At 35.3% G+C, this 18,088-nt stretch overlaps 1 pseudogene; it reads right to left on the bottom strand.

Annotated features, from left to right (window-relative positions):
• Window positions 1–388: 388 nt before the first annotated feature.
• The window catches only part of LOC100919110, a 35,447-nt pseudogene continuing 17,747 nt past the window's right edge, over window positions 389–18,088 (bottom strand).

Below are 18,088 nucleotides of genomic sequence, written 5' to 3'. Positions count from 1 at the left end.
AGTTCAAAATAATTAACAGTAACCAAAAAAGGCTGTGGCCATGTAGTACCCAATTTTAGTGGTAAGAAGGGAAGGAAAATTACCTAAAGTTTACCTATATATTAAATTTCTCCAAATTTAAGCATTCCTATGATTCATCTACTATAATTTCTAGACAGTGTAGGAAATCTAAAGTTGTTTATTCCACCAAAGAGTCCACCTCAGTCCACTGAACCTCTCCAAGCTTTAGCCAGTGCTTGGATTCCCAATAATTTTGGCTCCTGCATTCTCTACACTTGAGACTCTAGCATCCACCTGGCTCATATGAAGGAACTGTTGATTTGTACCTCATAAAAAGATAAGAGTATAGATGAATTCGTTTACATAATAAATAACCAATACTTCTCTCTCAGTTTGGAATGATTTTTAATAGAAATATAAAGAAAAAGGAAAATTAGGAACTGAACAGGAGAAAGTAGATCAGAAAGACATCTGACATCTTCTAAATGAGACTGCAATAGAATATATACATTTCACAATAGCACATGAAACTTTTGCAAAAATTTACCATATCAATTTAGGGCACAAACATAGTGCAAACAAATGTAAAAACACCGATCAGTTAATTCTTTACAAACCATAACTTTTTTCTGAAGAAGACGTAATTTTGACTGTATTCAAAGCATCTAACATAGCCATTAAATCATATCTACCATAACACAGTCATAGATCCAGATCCAGATGATTTAATTATTTAGAGAAGAGCCAACTATATATCATTTGAGCTACAATACGTAACCTTCTGCATTAGGGCAATAGCATGTGGTATTGGTGTTAACCAATGAGCTGTTTTTAACTGGGAACTGGGAAAGTACCCTCTCTGTATCATGGGGTTTTTTTAATGCTCTCCAAGCATTGCCACAAGATCCAGTATGTAAGCTCCTAATGAATGTTTCTATTTAGTCTTTGTAGCAAAAATAAAAGGTGGACTCCTTCAGAGATAAATGGGCATTGCATCCATTGCCTTTTTGAGGAGGCCCCTAGCAAATGGAGCAGACAATTTTGTAGAGGTTTTAAGTCAGAGGTTTTAAGTCAGAAAATATTTGGGTGTAAATGTGGTCTCACTAAGACAGGATAAACAGAACAGGTGCCACAAGGTGCTCCCCAAATGTAGAGAAGCAGGTCAACAAACAAGCCAATGCCAGTTGCCTATTAATCTGGAAATTCTGATTCCTATATCAGTGAGCCTGTCCATAGTCATTCAGTTAGTCAACAAGTATTTCAGTACGTACCATAAGCTAGATACAATGCTTAGTACTTGGAATACAAAAGAAGGCAAAAGACAGTCTCTGTACTTAAGTAGCTTGTAGTCTAATGGGAAAGACAATATGCAAACAACTATGTACAAACAAGCTACTTACAGGACAAATTGGAGATAATCCACACAGAAAAAGCACTAATTTAAAGGGGGTTTGCAAAGGGTTTGGGGAAAGGCTTCATGTAGAAGATGGGGTTTTAGGTAGGACTAGAAAAAACTCAGGGAACACACTGGGAAGGAATAAGGAAAGAATTCTGGGTATGGGAGATATCCAGTGAAGATGCACAATTTAGGGAGATAGAGTTTCTTGTGCAGGGGACATCAAGAGGTCCATATCACTGGATCACAAAATACATAGAAGTGGAGTAAAGGGAGGAGAAAAGTTATGAAGGGTTTAGAATGCCAAACAGAGGCATTTTCCTTTTATTCCTGAAAGTCACTGAACTTTACTGGAGACAGAAATCTCTTTCTCCACTCCTCAATTTAATATTTAATTTGCCAGAGCCCAAAGAATGGGAGTATTTGGAGATTATAATCTTCTTCAAGGTAAGTTCTAGTCTTTTTAATGTTCCTGGCTACCACCCCAGTTAGAAGGGAGCTAGGTCTGGTGAGTTCTGAGGCCACCAACAGCTTAGCACAAATAAATGTGAATAGACCTGAGGGTCATTCCTCACCTTGTACAAGTGGTACAATGGAAGATTCCTTCACTCCAACTTCCCTGGTGACAGCAAAATGGAAATAGGCAGGAAAGTACTGAGAGATCTACTTTGGGTTCTCACTACAATTACGTTCCTACCAAAGTGTCAGTTTGTCTAATAAAAAGTTTAAAACTCCATAAAATTAGACAGGTTAGCAGAAAGCAATTTATCCCACTCACCCTTAAACAAACTAATTTTTTCTCAAATTCTTTTATTTTCCTCTAAATATTGACTACACACACACACACACACACTCACGCACACACGCACACACACACATTTTAACGATTGTTTTGATTTCTTTCCACAGCTACAGCTTTTGCAAGCGCAGCTCTCCAGGTATCCTCGAAGTCAGCTCTCTTACTCGATTCCTTTTGCCTTCAGTTCCTGCTTGACTCGTTGCAGATAGCTGGGATCGGGGTAACCAAAGTTTTCCGGCCCACCGAACTGTAGAGTTTTGTGGTGAATATCATTCCAGGTGATCACATCCTTGACGCCTGATGTGCGAGACTGTCCTACTGTGAAAATCAGCCTTTGGTCAAAAGCTCTTCTGAGGAGATTCAATACCTGCCGTCCTTCTTCATTATTGGGCAAGTACGCCACCCTTCTTGTTCCTTCATAGCGTTTTCCTGGGTTGGGATGCTCTTCTGTCTGGATGCCTCCATGCATGTCATAATGAATCACGATAGTGCCACATGAATTGTAACCTGGAAGCGAAGAAGACCTGTAGGAGGTTGTCATGGTTCCATCTGGCTGATTCCCTTTCATGACATTATAGGAAGTCTGACAGACAGGGCACACTGGCCTATGTTTCATGGCCTCTCTGATACAAGGGCCACAGAAGCCATGCTTGCACTTTGGGAGGATTTCTTTGTGGTGAATGATGTCCAAACAGATGGCACACTCCTCCTCCTCTTCCTCCTTCTTCTCTTTTCCTAGGTACCCACAGTTAGGCAATCCCTTGAAGGGAGGTAAAGCCATCTTGAAATTTTCAGTATATTTGTCCAAGGGTGATCTGATTTCTCTATACCAAATTTCCCCAAGGGAGAGAGATGGCCCTTGTCTCTGCTGAGCAGGACCTTCAATATTAAAATGTCTCTTAATATATTTCATTGCTTTCCCAAGGTACTTGGGCAAACCAGTCAATGTCAGTTCTTGTTCATACCACTCCAAGTTTACATGGGGGTGCTTTCTTTCAAAGTCTTCAAAGAATGTCTTTTCAGGCCAACATTTTCTCTCTTCGTTTAATGGTTTCAGGATCACTACCTCTCTGATAACCTCAGGTAGGAGCATCTGAAAGATATCAATGAAATCTTCATAAGCATGAGCAGAGAGGTCGAAGTCTTGGTGTTTTGGTTTAAATAGAACGTGGGTTTTTTGGGTTTGGGGATTGCTCACCAATTCCATCTCAGTGTCATAGGTTTTCTCTATTTCTTTGATTTCTTGGTGCAGAAGGCGCAAGTGAATGGTATCAACCTCAATTTCATTCTTCATCAAGTTTTGGGAAAGCATCATTTCCAGAGGCTGTTTGCGGGAGAAGTTGGCTTCAATGAAATGCTGAGTTCCCAAAATATCCTGTGGGTTCCCCCAAAGCATTAAGACTTTTCCTTCTGCTTTGATGTGGAGGTTTTTAAACATGTCAGCCAGAGTCTTTTGGACCTCAAGTGCCAGTTTATTGTCTATGAAGTGAATATCTTTATGGATCAGATTCTGTATTTCCCTCCGAAATGCTTTGGTAAAAGCTTCTTGAGCTGCTATTCTGTCCCCTGACTTGTATGTCTCGAATTCTAAACACACATTGCCTGTAGGATATGCCACAGTACTTTTGATATGTACTTGGTGCTCCCTTTGTATTCTGTCCAGAGTTTCAGCAAAAAAATATTTAAAATATTCATACAAATGTGAAGGAACCGAGATTGGTTCTAACTCTTCGGCTGTTCTGTGTTTTGAGTATGAGTGAAGAAGAGGAATGTCATAGTCATTTGGTGAAATGTGTTCAATTTCTCTTGCTGAGGCTGAATGGGGAAAATCCTCTTTCTGGTCATTTCCCAGCATCCTCTCACTTAAGAATTTATAAATTTTTTCAATATCTTCAAAGTCACCAATCACTTTCTCAGGTCCATCATGGTCTCCCTCTATTTTGATATTTGGGCAGAAGCTAATAATTTTCTCCCTTTGCTCTTTGGAAAGCTTAAAGTTCAGGTAGGCTCTTACATGATGAAATATCTTCTGAGGAAAGGAATTAGAGGCGCTTGCAGCACCTCCTTGATCCAGGTGCTTCTTATTTGGAAATTCCTTTGGGAATGACTGAGTCTGAGAGGAAAGCTGACTTATGTCCAAAGTGTTGTTCTCTCCTGGGTCTTCATTTGTTTCTATGAAGACACTCACATGTGATGTAGCACTGATTGTCAAAGAATGATCTCTCTTTGCTATCACACCTTCCTTGGCTTGTCTTTTATAAAACTCTACCCAGAAAGTGCCTTCTCGGGGACCAGCTTTGATCTTGCACTTGCCTCCCCCAGACCGCCATGGGTTCTGGAAATACTTCTGCAGCTTCTTCTCTATTCCAGAGCAGCTCTCAGACACCCGTACCAGGACCCGGTACAACGGGCTGTGGGCAAGGCTGCCAGTGGCCATCAGGGTGGGGTAGGATTTGTGAGTAGATGGAGGCTGTGGCGTTGGTTTGCTGGGCTCTGGAGGAGAAGCAGAGAAGGGAGACAAAAAGGTGCTGTCAGCTCAATATTCCCACTTCTCTGCCCAGACCATAACTTAATAAAAATAGTGATTGGTTCTGACAATCCAAATGTAAAACAGAGAACTCAATTACAACTTAATGAAATCCTAAATAATGCAAATTTCAAAGAATACTAAAAACGTACCTAAGTAATTATTTGAAAGCATAATGATGAGGAGGATGGCAATGAGAATAAGGATGAAACAATATACAACAATTTCCAGGATGCAGATAAAGCAGTTTAAAGATTGAAACAACAAATATCTTTAAAAAACATTCATTAACAATATAGAAGATAAGAAGTATAACAAACTGAATATTCATTTAAAAAATTAGAAAACCAACAAATAAATGAGCTTAAAATAACCAAAACGATATTTTAAAAATAGAGATGTTGAAAACAAAAATACTCCCAAGAAATGATACCTAATTTTGCAATTGTCAAAGCTGAAAAATTACCCATTGCATATATCTTGTAAATAAAAAGCTATAATAAAAAAAGAAATGATGCCTAAAACTGAAAGCTGATTCTTTGAAAAGAGGAATGAACTTTGTAATCTTTGAGCTAATTTGATTAAGAAGAAAAGAGAAAGTAAAATTAATAAAATAGCATATTAGTAAAGTGAAACATCAATATAACTAGAAGAAAAAAAAATCAGCATATTATATATATATATATGGTGTTAACTAAAAACAATATCACAAGTCCATGAGACATGTGTTGCAATTTATTACAAGATTTTGGAACTCCTCATACCAAAAGAGTTTAGCAGCACAGGACATGCTTTAGTATTTAAGTTACAGGAAAAAGGGGAAATCATGGGGGGAAGGGGCAGAACAAATTCCTTCCCAACGGGGAAAAGATAGCAAGTCTAAGTAAAATGACCAAAGCAGCATTCTTTTCCCTTGGAAATTGGTAGACTATGAAGAAATGATTGCTTATCTACAATAGTCCCAGTAGCAGAAATAATTTCTCAGTCTGGTACAGACTGACTGACACTTCTCTTGACTTCCAAGGACATGCAAGGAGTAAAACTTGAGGTACATAAAACAAATCATGTCAGCTAAGGGGAGGGAAGAGGGTTCCATCTTTGACACACTCAGGGCCTCTTGCATTCTACTGGTCCAGTGTTTCTGGAAAACATGGCAACTCAAAAAGAATAGTTCACTGGATTCCTTAACATTCACCTTGCTCCCCTGCTCCATTGGTAAAAGTCAAGCCCTGGGTATACCAATAACCCATGAATACTACCTGGGAAGGATCTCTGAAGGAAGGAGAAAAAAACACTTCACGAGGATAATGGTCAATAAGCAGAAAGCTAAGAGGAGACTTTGGGCACTTTTATGTCTCAAGATTAATATAGGATAATTGCAATTACGAAGCAAGAGCAGAACCAGAAACACAAACAAATCACAGACAAGGCATAGTAAGACTGCTCAAAATCAAGGATTAAGCCAGAGAGGAAAATCATATCAAATCAAGAAAGCCAACAGAGCTCAGTCTACAGATACAGAAAATAAAAGCCAAAAGGATACAATAATGGACACGGTATTAACAAACATTAAGTCTTCCTGCAATTTAGTAACCCTTCCCAAGTCCATTCAATCAATACATTTCCTCTTGGAACTCAGATATCCCATGCAGATGTCCAGTTCCTGGAACATCCCTTCTTCTTTTTAAATAAAAGCTTTTTTATTTTTTTTTAATAAAAGCAAAGATAGTTTTCAACATTCACCTTTGCAAAACTTTGTGGACTAAATTTTTCTCCCTCCCTTCCCTCACCTTTTCTCCTAGACAGCAAGTGATTCAATATAGGTTAAACATGTGTAATCCTTCTATATATATTTCCATAATTATCATGCTGCACAAGAAAAATCAGATCAGAAGGGAAAAAATGAGAAAGAAAAAAAAGCAAGCAAACAACAATAAAAAGGTGAAAATGCTATGTTGTGAGCCACATTCAGTCCCTACAGTCTCTCTCTGGATGCAGATGACTCTCCCTATCACGAATCTATTAGAATTGGCCTGAATCAACTCATTGTTAAAAAGAGACAAGTTCATCACAGTTGCTCATCACATAATCTTGTGTGGCTGTGTACAATGTTCTCTTGGTTCTACTTACTTCACTCAGCATCAGTTCATGTAAGTCTCTCCAGGCCTTTCTCAAATCATCCTACTGATCATTTTTACAGAACGATAATATTCCATAACATTCATATACCATAACTTATTCACCCATTCCCCAACTTATGGATGCCCAGTTTCTTGCCACTATAAAAAGGCCTGCCACAAACATTTTTGTGCATGTGGCACATCTATTCTTGAGGCAGTCTGGAAATTATTATGGGCTCAGGAGCACTACTTCAGTGAACTTCCTTTCTGGTTCTGATTTAACTATAAATACTCCTTAAATGTTTCTGCTAAAATCTTCTACAAAACAGATCTGAAAACAAAATTTCCATACCAGTCACAAAGTTTACTTCTTTAAGAACTAATACATGTGGTAACCAGCTTGGACCCTTGTGATTCTAATCCAATCAATAAAAGATGTATAATTCAGGAGCCCACAGCTCACATGAATCTTCAAATAATTCAGGTTATAAATACGCCATGTTGTTTCTATCTTTATCTAAAATCTGTAACTGACAAAATGTTGCTAACAATAAGCTTAAGGGTTATTATCCTTGATATATGAAATACATTCAAATACGAAGAAGACATTTTAATTACCATAGAAGGCAGTGCTCTAAAACCTTCCAAATTATTGTCATTTGACTTTATTGTTTTTCAATGCTTTTACTTGATTTTTTTACTTCAGAAGTTTTAATTTGCCTATTAATTATTTTAGAACTCCCAATTGAAATGCCAATTAATTTAATTGAATTCTAGTTAAATTCAATTGAATTCTGCTCTTAAGAGGAGCAGAGACAGATCCTGTAATCCTAATCTTCACATAAAACCATATATTACAGAAAACTTGTTTTAAGAAAATGACCTATGATACACAAATGAATTTACATACAAGTTACCAAGTTAAGGTCAACTATAGCAAACAAAAGACTTGGATTGGGATGTGACAATACAGTGAAGTAATCATTGTCAAAACAGTACATATTAAATAAATTTGTTTGTAATTAAAATGTTTGTGCCACAGGAAATAGCATGTGTTATTTCCACATTAAACACGAATCTTAAATAAAATTGCCTTTTCAATTGGCGTAACACAAATTATTTTATGTTACTCTCCTCTAAGACATATGATTACAATCAAATCTATTTCTTAAAACCAAATAAATATTTCCAATTCCATTTTAACTATTAATAGAATAACAGCTTGGTCCTATAAAAATGATTCTTACATCATTTTGAAACATTTAAGAATCTTGTTTTATATACAAATATATTTTAAGTAACAGACAGATGGCTAGGCCAATTACTCATTTACTGAGTTGTTTAGCATATAGAAAGGACTATGATTTTAGACTAAATAGCTCAGATCTTCCACACATGCATTTTATTATAGTAACTCAGATGTGTTCCAGCCTTAGTCTCTGGGATAACGACTTAACATTGTGTTTTTACATTTGTTTCACAACCTTCTTGTACCTTTGCCTAATGATTTCCATAGCATTCATAAAGAATGCCAGAGACTTGATCTTAAACATGACATTGTAAGTGTTAGTAGGTAGATGAAAAATCCAAGAACTAAATTACTTAGTTGTTTGGAAGATGGAATGATTACATCTTTAGAAATAAAACAGTAAGATCGTAAATATTTGCATTACTCCCCTCTATTCAACTAACCACTTGCTCTGATTATAGAAATTTGCTATAAAAGGAAAAAACAGGGACATGATTCTAACAGCATCAAAAGTGGTCCTCCTTGACTCAACACATATACAGCGGGAGAAAGCATCTGTAGTTCCATTTAAATTTAGGTAAGAGTCAGAGATGACAAGCAATCATACAGTAACATTTCATTTCATAGTCAGATCCAGGAATAGCCAGATGGGAAACATTACTGTTCAAAAAGTAGTAACATAGTGGGGAAACTGAGCCAGAAGGCTTAGGCTATACCAGGCTCATCCCCCATACAGGCTTTCTTCCAGATCCCAGTTTAGGATCACATTCCTTCTGAGTAGCTTGAGGCATTTCTTAGGATGGTGGATTACTGAGTCAATGGTCTATTAGATAATTATACCTCAATTCAAACCTCCAAACAATATAAATTACAGTCCCAGGAACTTTTACTTCAAATGGCAAGTTTCATTAATCACAATTTAGGGCTAGATACAGTTATTTTTACTCTCATGGAGTGTATAAGCAATAAAAATTTACAAAGATTTACACATACATGAGGGATTTCACTTAATAGTCTTCACTAGTTTTTCTTTTTTCTTCTCCTTGGGCTTAGATTCATCCTGGTGTATGAATCAATCATTAGAAATCACTTCTATAGTATAAACAAACTTGGAAATTCTAATTCTAATTGTAAGGTAATTTTATTGTTTAGGATCTCGATAACCCATAACAAGTTATTTTTCAATGGCTGATGACCCTGCCTATTCAGGTAGTTTCCAGAAACCTGGCAAGTTTCCAAAATAAGGGAAGTCTACAAAAGCTTTTGTTTATACTGTTTCTTATACAGTAATTAGTAACAAACTTTCCCCTTTAAAATACCCATGTAAATACTCGATATGTTGTAACATTTTGAGAATAATCTCAAAAATTTAGTTCACAATCTTAGTTTTCATAAATGATAGCCATATAGTTTTACCTGTAACTTCCCTTTAACCATAGGCAAAGATGGAAGTTTTTACAGTTATAAAACATCATAAAACACGGTTAACAGAGTTGAAAAAATAATACAAGAATTCTCAAACCATTTTTCTACTTTCTTTTCGTTATTCAATTCATTCTCTGAAAACAACCACATCATGAAAAGTTCTTCTCGAGACATAATTTATACAATTTGTTATAAATTTTACAACATAAGAGAAACTAAATCGTAACAATGTCATAAACGATATGTATTTGAGACTTGAAACAAATTTGTTAACAATCAGGTGACCTCAATTAAGTTGAATGCCTTTCCAAATTAACCTTACATGGAAAAAAATCACTTTGTCATTAGTGACATTGTATGCTGATCACACTTAAAAACTATATAAAATCATCAAGTATGAAGCAATTATTTCTAATTAAAGAAATAATAGCAATAGTTAACATTCATATAGTGCTTGTTCTATGCCAGGTATTGTGTTAAATACTTAACAATCAGGTGATCCTTATAACAATCCTGGGGGGTGGGTGCTATTATTATTATTTAGATTAGTAAAAGGAGGTAGGCAGAAGTGAGGTAACTTGTTTAAGGTCACTCAGTTAACAAAATTTCAGATCCATGCATTTTCCTTTAATTTGCCTTAATACCAAATAGTATAATAAGTTCTGAAATAGCTTATACATATTAGGAGAATCAGATTTTACTTAAAATAAGACTAGCATAAATTCAATTATACCTGGATCTATTTTCCAAATGGAAATAAATCTAGAGTCATAATTTTACATATTTAATATTGTATTTTACACAAGGGCTATTTATTCTAAGCATTTCATACTATGGGATCCACTATTTCTAGTCAATCCACTGCCAAAGACTGTAAAAGTGGCAGTCTGATTTTAGGTTTTAGTCTACCCAAATTATCACAGTTAAGAGCACCATTTAATTTATTTTAAGTCTGGATTCTACAATTTCAAAAAAAATTCCACTACTTATCAATTTACTCCTAGTTTTCCATAACTATTTTTCTATATCATTGCAAATCAACTAGCAACTTTTTACTGCTATGGTTTCCCATAAGATAAATACATGAAGTTTTATACAACCTTCCCACTTAAGTGAAAATCTTTTTAATTCTTTTCTGTCAAGATATTCAAATCTTTTCAACAAATCTTCTGAAGCTGGTTCAAGGGCACCCAGAGAAACTGTGCAGAGACAGGATGTCCCCAAATTTTCTTAGCTACTTTCCATATTTTCCTTCTAGCCTTTATTGTTCTTTCAAAATCTTCCAAACTATTTACTCAGACTACTCAACTCTCCTTTACCCAAATCCTATATTCCAACCATATTCCAAACTATATTCATTCCACCGAATATTTTCCTTTTATGATTTTAGCATTTATTGTTGTTAAACCCAATGAGTTATTAAAACCTTATTTTCCCAGCTGTATAACTATATAAAGAACTCAGCTATTGTTCAAAAATGCAAAGGAAGAATACAGAATCTTTCTAAAAATCTATAAAAGCTAATAAGACACAGAGAAGTAACTTTGGTCGTAGTTTTTTCCTTGAAAACTCAATGAAGATAATTACAAACTCTGAGAGATACATAAACATAGATACAGGAAACACAAACTGACTAACACAAGATGTTATTTCTTGCCTGCCTTGTTATGTATTTCCAGGGGGACCATGCTGTTTGTTTATCACACACAAATCCATACAGATTAAAAATTATTACCCCTTTAAAATTGCATCTGTCTTCTTGCATATTCTGATCTGACACTTCCTTTATCAATCATATCTCAAGTCATCTTTGCTTTACTGAGTTTTTCTTTTTCTGTCTGTCTCTTGTCCCCTTGATACACAAAGTTAGAAAAGGATGGAAGGGGAGGGACAGAAAGAAAATTTTTGTCTCTGTTGTTTATTCCATGACACAGAGGACAATTGCCATTCCAAGGTCTTTCTTAATATTGCTGAAAGTTCTCATCTTTTCCTAGGCACCATTTACTGTTAACCAAAAACAATATCACAGTTCCATGAGACGTGCTACAAGTGGATTTATCACAAGAGAAAAGGCACATGCCTGTGGGAACTCCCTATACCAGGTAGCCTAGCAGTGCATGGAAACCCTCAGTATTTAAGTTACAGGGAAAATGGGAAGTCATATGGGATTGAAAAAAACACCAATTCCCTCCCAAAGGGGAGGAGAAATTATCATTAAGTAAAATGACAAAAACTGTATTTAGGAACTGCAAAGCCATGAAGATAAGATGGTCTGATCATCTACAAGGGTCTCAGCTACAGAAAGAGTTTCTCAGTCTGGTGCAGACTGACCAATGCCTGATTTGATTCCCAAGGACAAACAGGGATTCCAAATCGGGATGCAAACAACAAATCATGTCAGGTAAGTGGAGGCCTCATCCTTGACATATTCAGGGCCTCTTGCATACTCCAGGTCCGGTGTTTTTGGAAAATAGGGCAACTCAAAAAGAGAATTTCATGGGACCCCTCACAACATTTATATATTTTTTAAAAATCTAGAATTCCTGATCCTGATGGATTCATAAGAGAATTCTATGAAATTTTCAAAGACAATTGATATTTCACAAATAATCCTCAAAAATTGAGGGGGAAAAGGTACTATACCAAATCCTCTTATGAGATAAATATAGTCTTAATACCTCTACCAGGGAAAGTCAAGATACACATTCAACTATCATAGATGTGCCAGGAGAAAACTCCCTCAGCTGTTTGATTTCAGGTAAAAGTTATAAATACCTTTTGGAATAGCCAATCAAGCAACAGAATGCTACATTATTCAAAGGGTATCATAACCAAGTCCAGAATTAACTACATGGAAAATATTCCTGTTCAAAAAGGAAATAATAATGGAAAAACTAAGTCAAGAGGCTCCTTCCATAATCTTCCTAAAGTTGTTTTTTCTAAAATACCCCATCTTCTACATTTAGTACTTATAATATAGAGCAGGATGCAGCTGTTGCTTTTCCTGTTGCAATACCATATGGTTTACCATAAATAAAAACATTTATCTTCAAGATTTATTAAATTCATATAAGGTTTGTCCCATGAATTTCTTTGTCATTTTATTTTTCTAGTTTAAACATATTCTAATGTAAAAATCAATTAAGGGGAAAAAAATTACATTGAATACATAATGGCTCACTCTCAATGGAGAAAGTTTTAAAAATATTAACCCTGTAAAGAAATAAAACTTTTTTTGAAGACCAAAAAAAAAAAAATAAAATAAAGAAAATCTTAAACATGGATGTCTTACAGTATTGCATAGTAACAATATAGTAAAGATTAAAAAGAAAAACCATTTGAAATCAGAGTCTGTTGGTAGGCTGTACCTACCAATCAGAGTCCAAGTAGGCCGTGAGTGTTCCTATGGCAAAAGGGGCTTTGTCTCTCTGGGAGATAATGTTCCAAATTACTTCTAGTCTCAAGGGAAATTTTACAAAGCACCCAGTTTCATACTAATTCTTGTGGCTCCTTCTTTCATAGCACTGAAAATGATTTATGGTCATATAAGAGTGAAAAATCCAAACAATGAAATTTTTCAAGAAAGCCATGTAACTTTGACATAACAGAACATACCAATTAAATATTAAAAACAATCTTCAAACCAAAGTTTCTAATAAGGAACAGTTCAAAATTATAAACTGAATGCATCCAGATAAAAAGATCAGATAACCTCCAACAAATGCATGACAGTCTAAGTATCATATATCAAAACTGAAAGCATATCTAATCCAATAGTTTCCAAAGATACAATATAAGAAATTATAAGCATAATATTAAAAGAAAACAATATCTAGATTTAAAACATAGCCCCAGAATAAAATTTATTGACAGTCAAATGACAGTAATCCAAGAGAACATTGTTCTACGGCTAAAAATCCCTCAATGAATAGGGAGATCAACCTGCCCAGATCTTGTTCTGCCATATCTTCACTTGGTAGACCTAGGCTCAACTGCTTTGCTCAGCTCTGGTGAAGCTCTCAGAAGTCATTATTCTGTAATTATTGTCATTTAGAGAGGGCTTTATTTCTGAAACTCAATCAGGATGTTTGTTTTCTCCAAAGATATCTAACTGAAGAGTTTTCGTTTTCTTTAATAAACACTAAAAAATCAGATCTTCTTCTGGGACAAAACAGGACTTATTTTTAGATGGATTTAGAGCCCTAGTGAGCTTATTATCTTAGTTCCAATGATCTGAATATAAAAGAAGCAATAAGTATAAAAAGCTATAAATTTTCATGAAATAAAACTTGATTAGTTTTCATGGTTAATAAAGGATAAGTGGTTTTCAAAACAAAGAGAATAGTGTTCTAAATTACTTTACTAATAAAATAATTTTATTCATCTATCAATTCAGACATTCTACTCTAGTTGTGAATTTGATCCAAAAACACTTAAAGAGCTATTTAATTGTTCAGTTGTTTTTTGGTTGTTTCCAATTCTTCATGACCCATTTGGGGTTTTCTTGGAAAAGATAATGGAGTGTTTTTTTTGAGAATTAAAATTATTCCACCAACAATAGGAGTGACTGAAGCAGAAGTCTGAGCCAATGGTACTTTATTAAAGGGTTTGTGATCCCCTCTAATGAAGTAGACTTCAGATCTTCCTCATGATCTGAGATGACTCCTCCTTCCAGGATCTTATTTTTATAAGGCTAGATGTCCAGTAATTTTGGAACAGAATAATTTCATTGAGTGACATGTAATGCATAAACTAAAATAAGCAATATGTCAGCAGAGCCACAAGTTGGGTGAAGTAATTATTATCTCCACATAAGATAGATAGGCTTCTCCTTAATTTGGGCAGGAGGAAATGGTACAAGCCATTACACTCAGTGACCTGAATGATCATCTGCTTCTACTGGACAAGTGACTGATCTGGAGGTACAAAAATAGCTGTCATTTCTGCCATGCTAGGCTTGGTCACCATGAGAAGGAAAAAGAAGGATGGAGGGTCTTAAGTTAACGTCCTAGTTAAGCAAGTGAACTTAGAATCTACAAATCACAGCTCTGGGTCCTTATATACAATTGGTAAGATTCTATCAAATTGATTGATACTGATTGGAATAGAGTAGTGGTCCAAATGAATTACTTCTCACTTCCCCCTTCAATCTACAGATAAACACCAGCCTTTCTATGGATTGTTACACTCTAAATGCATGGAGGGCAGTTCTCTATAGGAGATACAAAATCAAAAGGGGGTAGTGCCCTTACTGAGGCACAAAAGTGACATTAAACATGCTGATTATGTTCCATTTAATTAAACATAATACCCTAAATAAACAATGACTATCTAATCAAGAATCACAAGGGAAAGATACCTCCTGGTAAAACATGCCCTACAAAATACAAAAATCAGGGGATCAGAGGACAATGCAAGGATTATCGGTCCTTCATATAAGTTCTGGAAATCTGAGTTTGTGAAAAGGATTCAAGCAATTTTGACAAAGAGCTACTCCCTTATCGTGCTGTGGACCTTCTGATGCAGTCATGTAGTTTTCTGGAGATTTCTTCTTTTAGAAATACTGAAATGAATGAGGCTTCAGAGCAGCTTCTAGTAGATTTGCTTCTCCAGTTCAGATCACTTTCAGAGGTTCCCTACTCTGTTAAAAATATCTGACAAAATAGAACTAAATACAATTTTAGTTTGCCATTACAATAACTAGGCCAGGTAGTGAGAGCCAACACAAATTTTAATAGCACTAATGTGAGCATCACTAGACGAAAGAATTAACATTTTAGATTGACAAATTCAAATAACAACCAAAAAATTAAAAAAAAATTCTGAACAAGAATTTTATATTTGGCATATATAACTATTTAATTTTGTTAACCTATTTATTAAAACCAACTAAAATTATCACTATAGCTATTTTCTCTTAACTGCTCATTCCTTCCTTAGGAGAATAAGATTTTGCTAGACAGTTATTAATAGAACATTTTTTTTCAAAATAATGACGACTGTAATACACAACTGAATTCATTTGAAAGTTGCCCCCAAAGCTGCAAATCATCAAAAAAAGTTCTGGAATAGTATGTATAAATACACTGAATAGTCGATTTTAAGACTCTACATAAACATGTTTGCCTTTCAAGACATATTCAATATTCAGATGGTAATAATAAACCCAAATAAAATTGTCTTTTCTCATTTAGGTAACACGTGATATTCTATCATTCTTTTTTTAGCCCCCAAGGAAAGATATTTCTGCTAAATAATTAATGGAACAACAATTTGTTCCATAAACTATTCCATCAATACCCAATTGATCTTGAGTTCTGGGGGCAGAGCCAAGATGATAGTCGAGCCAAGATGGCAGATTCAAGTCAAGAAGCTGCTCAAGCTCTCCCAGGTTCCCTTGAAAACCATGAAACCAAGCCTCTGAACAGTCTGACAGTATGAAACCACTTTTCACCTCAAGATAGATTGGAAGGACTCCAAGAAATGTCAGTCTCACTGGGGTTAAAGGGGTGTTGAGCCTAGTTCAGACAGTATCAGGGAAAGCCAGTGAGAGGATTTTAATCACAGCAGATCAGCAACTGAGATTCTTGATCCTGGTAGAGTAGATCAGTAGGGCAACCTCCAGTTCTAGCTCAGAAGGCAAATTCTTGGAAACCAGGCTGTTTTCTGGAAAGAGCAGGTATGGCTGTTAGCAAGGGCACCACAAGGGGCCCCTGTGCTCAAATCCAAAGCTCAGAGCTTCATGAGAAGCTTGGGATAACACCCCCTTTACCCCAAAAGCAGAGCTCGACTATAAAAGGCACAAAAGAAAAAATTTAAAAAGAGAAGGAAAGAAAATGAGCAAGAAACAGAAAACAACATTAACCATAGAAAACTACTAAGGTGGTAGGAAGATCAAAACACCAACTCAGAAAAGGAGAAAATACCCACATGAGAAGGCTCAGAGATATGAATTGCTCTGAAGTCCAACGAGCCTTCTTGAAAGAGCTCATTAAAGAGTTTAAAAATCAAATAAGAGAGTTAGATGAAAAACTGGGAAAAGAAATTAGAGGTATGCAAAAGAAAGTCAACAGATTGAGGGGAAAAAATCCTTTAAAAATACAATTGGCAAAATGCAAAAAAAAAAAAATCACTGAAAAAAACCAGTATCTTAAAAAACACAATAGACCAAATGGGAAAAAAGCCACTGAAGAAAACAATACCTTGAAAAGTAGAAATAATCACATAGAAAAAGAGATGCAAAAGCTAACTGAAGAAAATCACACACTAAAAACTAGAATGGGGCAAATTGAAGCTAATGACTCTACAAGGCATCAAGAATTAGTCAAAAAAACTCAATGGAGAAACAGCTGACTTGAAAAATAGGCCCGCAAGAGATGATTTTAAAATTATTGGTCTACCTGAAGGCCACAACCAAAAAAAAGCCTGATTAGCATTCTTCAAGAGGTCATCAAGGAAAACTGCCCAGATGTACTAGAACCAGAAGGGGAAATATTCATTGAAAGAATCCATTGATCATTTCTGGAAAGAGATCCCATAAGGAAAACCCCACAGAACATTGCTGCAAAACTCCAGAACTATAATCTCAAGGAAAAAATACTGCAATCTGTCAGACAAAAGCAAATTCAAGTATCAAAGAACAACAATCAGGATTACCTAGGATCTGGCAGTGAACACAATAAAGGATCAGAGGATAAAGGAGTAAGAGAAGGGAGGAGAGTGACAGAAGGTAGAGCAGGTAGAGGGTGGGGTTGGTTATTAACAAAACTCTACTAAGGAGGGACAGGATGGAAAGAAAGAACAAAAGTATATTCAGGGGAAAAAATAGGATTTAGGGAAATACAGGGCTTATAATCATAACTGTGAATATGAATGGGATGAATTTCCCTTAAAATGGAAGCAAAAAGCAGAGTGGATTAAAAAACAGAATCCTACAATATGTTGTTTACAAGAAACACATTTGAAACAGAGAGATAGATACATACAGACCAGGGCTAAAAGGCTGGAGCAGAATTTAGCAAAAAAAAAAAATACAGGAGCAGCAACTCTGATCTCAGATAAACATAAACTAAAAAAAATAGATGTAATTAAAAGAGATAAAGAAGGCAACTATATCTTGTTAAAGGGTACCATAGACAATGAAGTAGTATCAGTACTAAGTTATGTACTAAGTGGTGCAGCATCCACTTTCTTAGAAAAGTTAAATCAGTTACAGGAAGAAATAGAGAGCAAAACTATATTAGTGGAGAACCTCAATTTTCCCCTCTCAGGATCAGACAAATTTAACCACAATATAAAAAAGAAAGAAATTAGGGAGGTTAATAGAATCATAAAAACCTTAGATGTGATCAATAAATTGAATAGGGACAGAAAAGACTATACCTTATTCTCAGCAGTAATAACTGACCATGTATTAGGGCACATAAATCTCACAATCAAATGCCAAAAAGCAGAAATAGTAAATGCTACCTTTTCAGACAATGATGCAATAAAAATTATATTCAATAAAGAACCAGGAAAAGACAGACTAAAAACTAAATGGAAATTAAATAATCTAATTTTAAAGAACAAG

The sequence above is a fragment of the Sarcophilus harrisii genome, chromosome X (assembly GCF_902635505.1).
Source record: "Sarcophilus harrisii chromosome X, mSarHar1.11, whole genome shotgun sequence".
NCBI classification, from domain to species: domain Eukaryota; kingdom Metazoa; phylum Chordata; class Mammalia; order Dasyuromorphia; family Dasyuridae; genus Sarcophilus; species Sarcophilus harrisii.
Note: the sequence above shows the minus strand (reverse complement) of the source record. Positions and strands in the feature narration are given on the sequence as shown.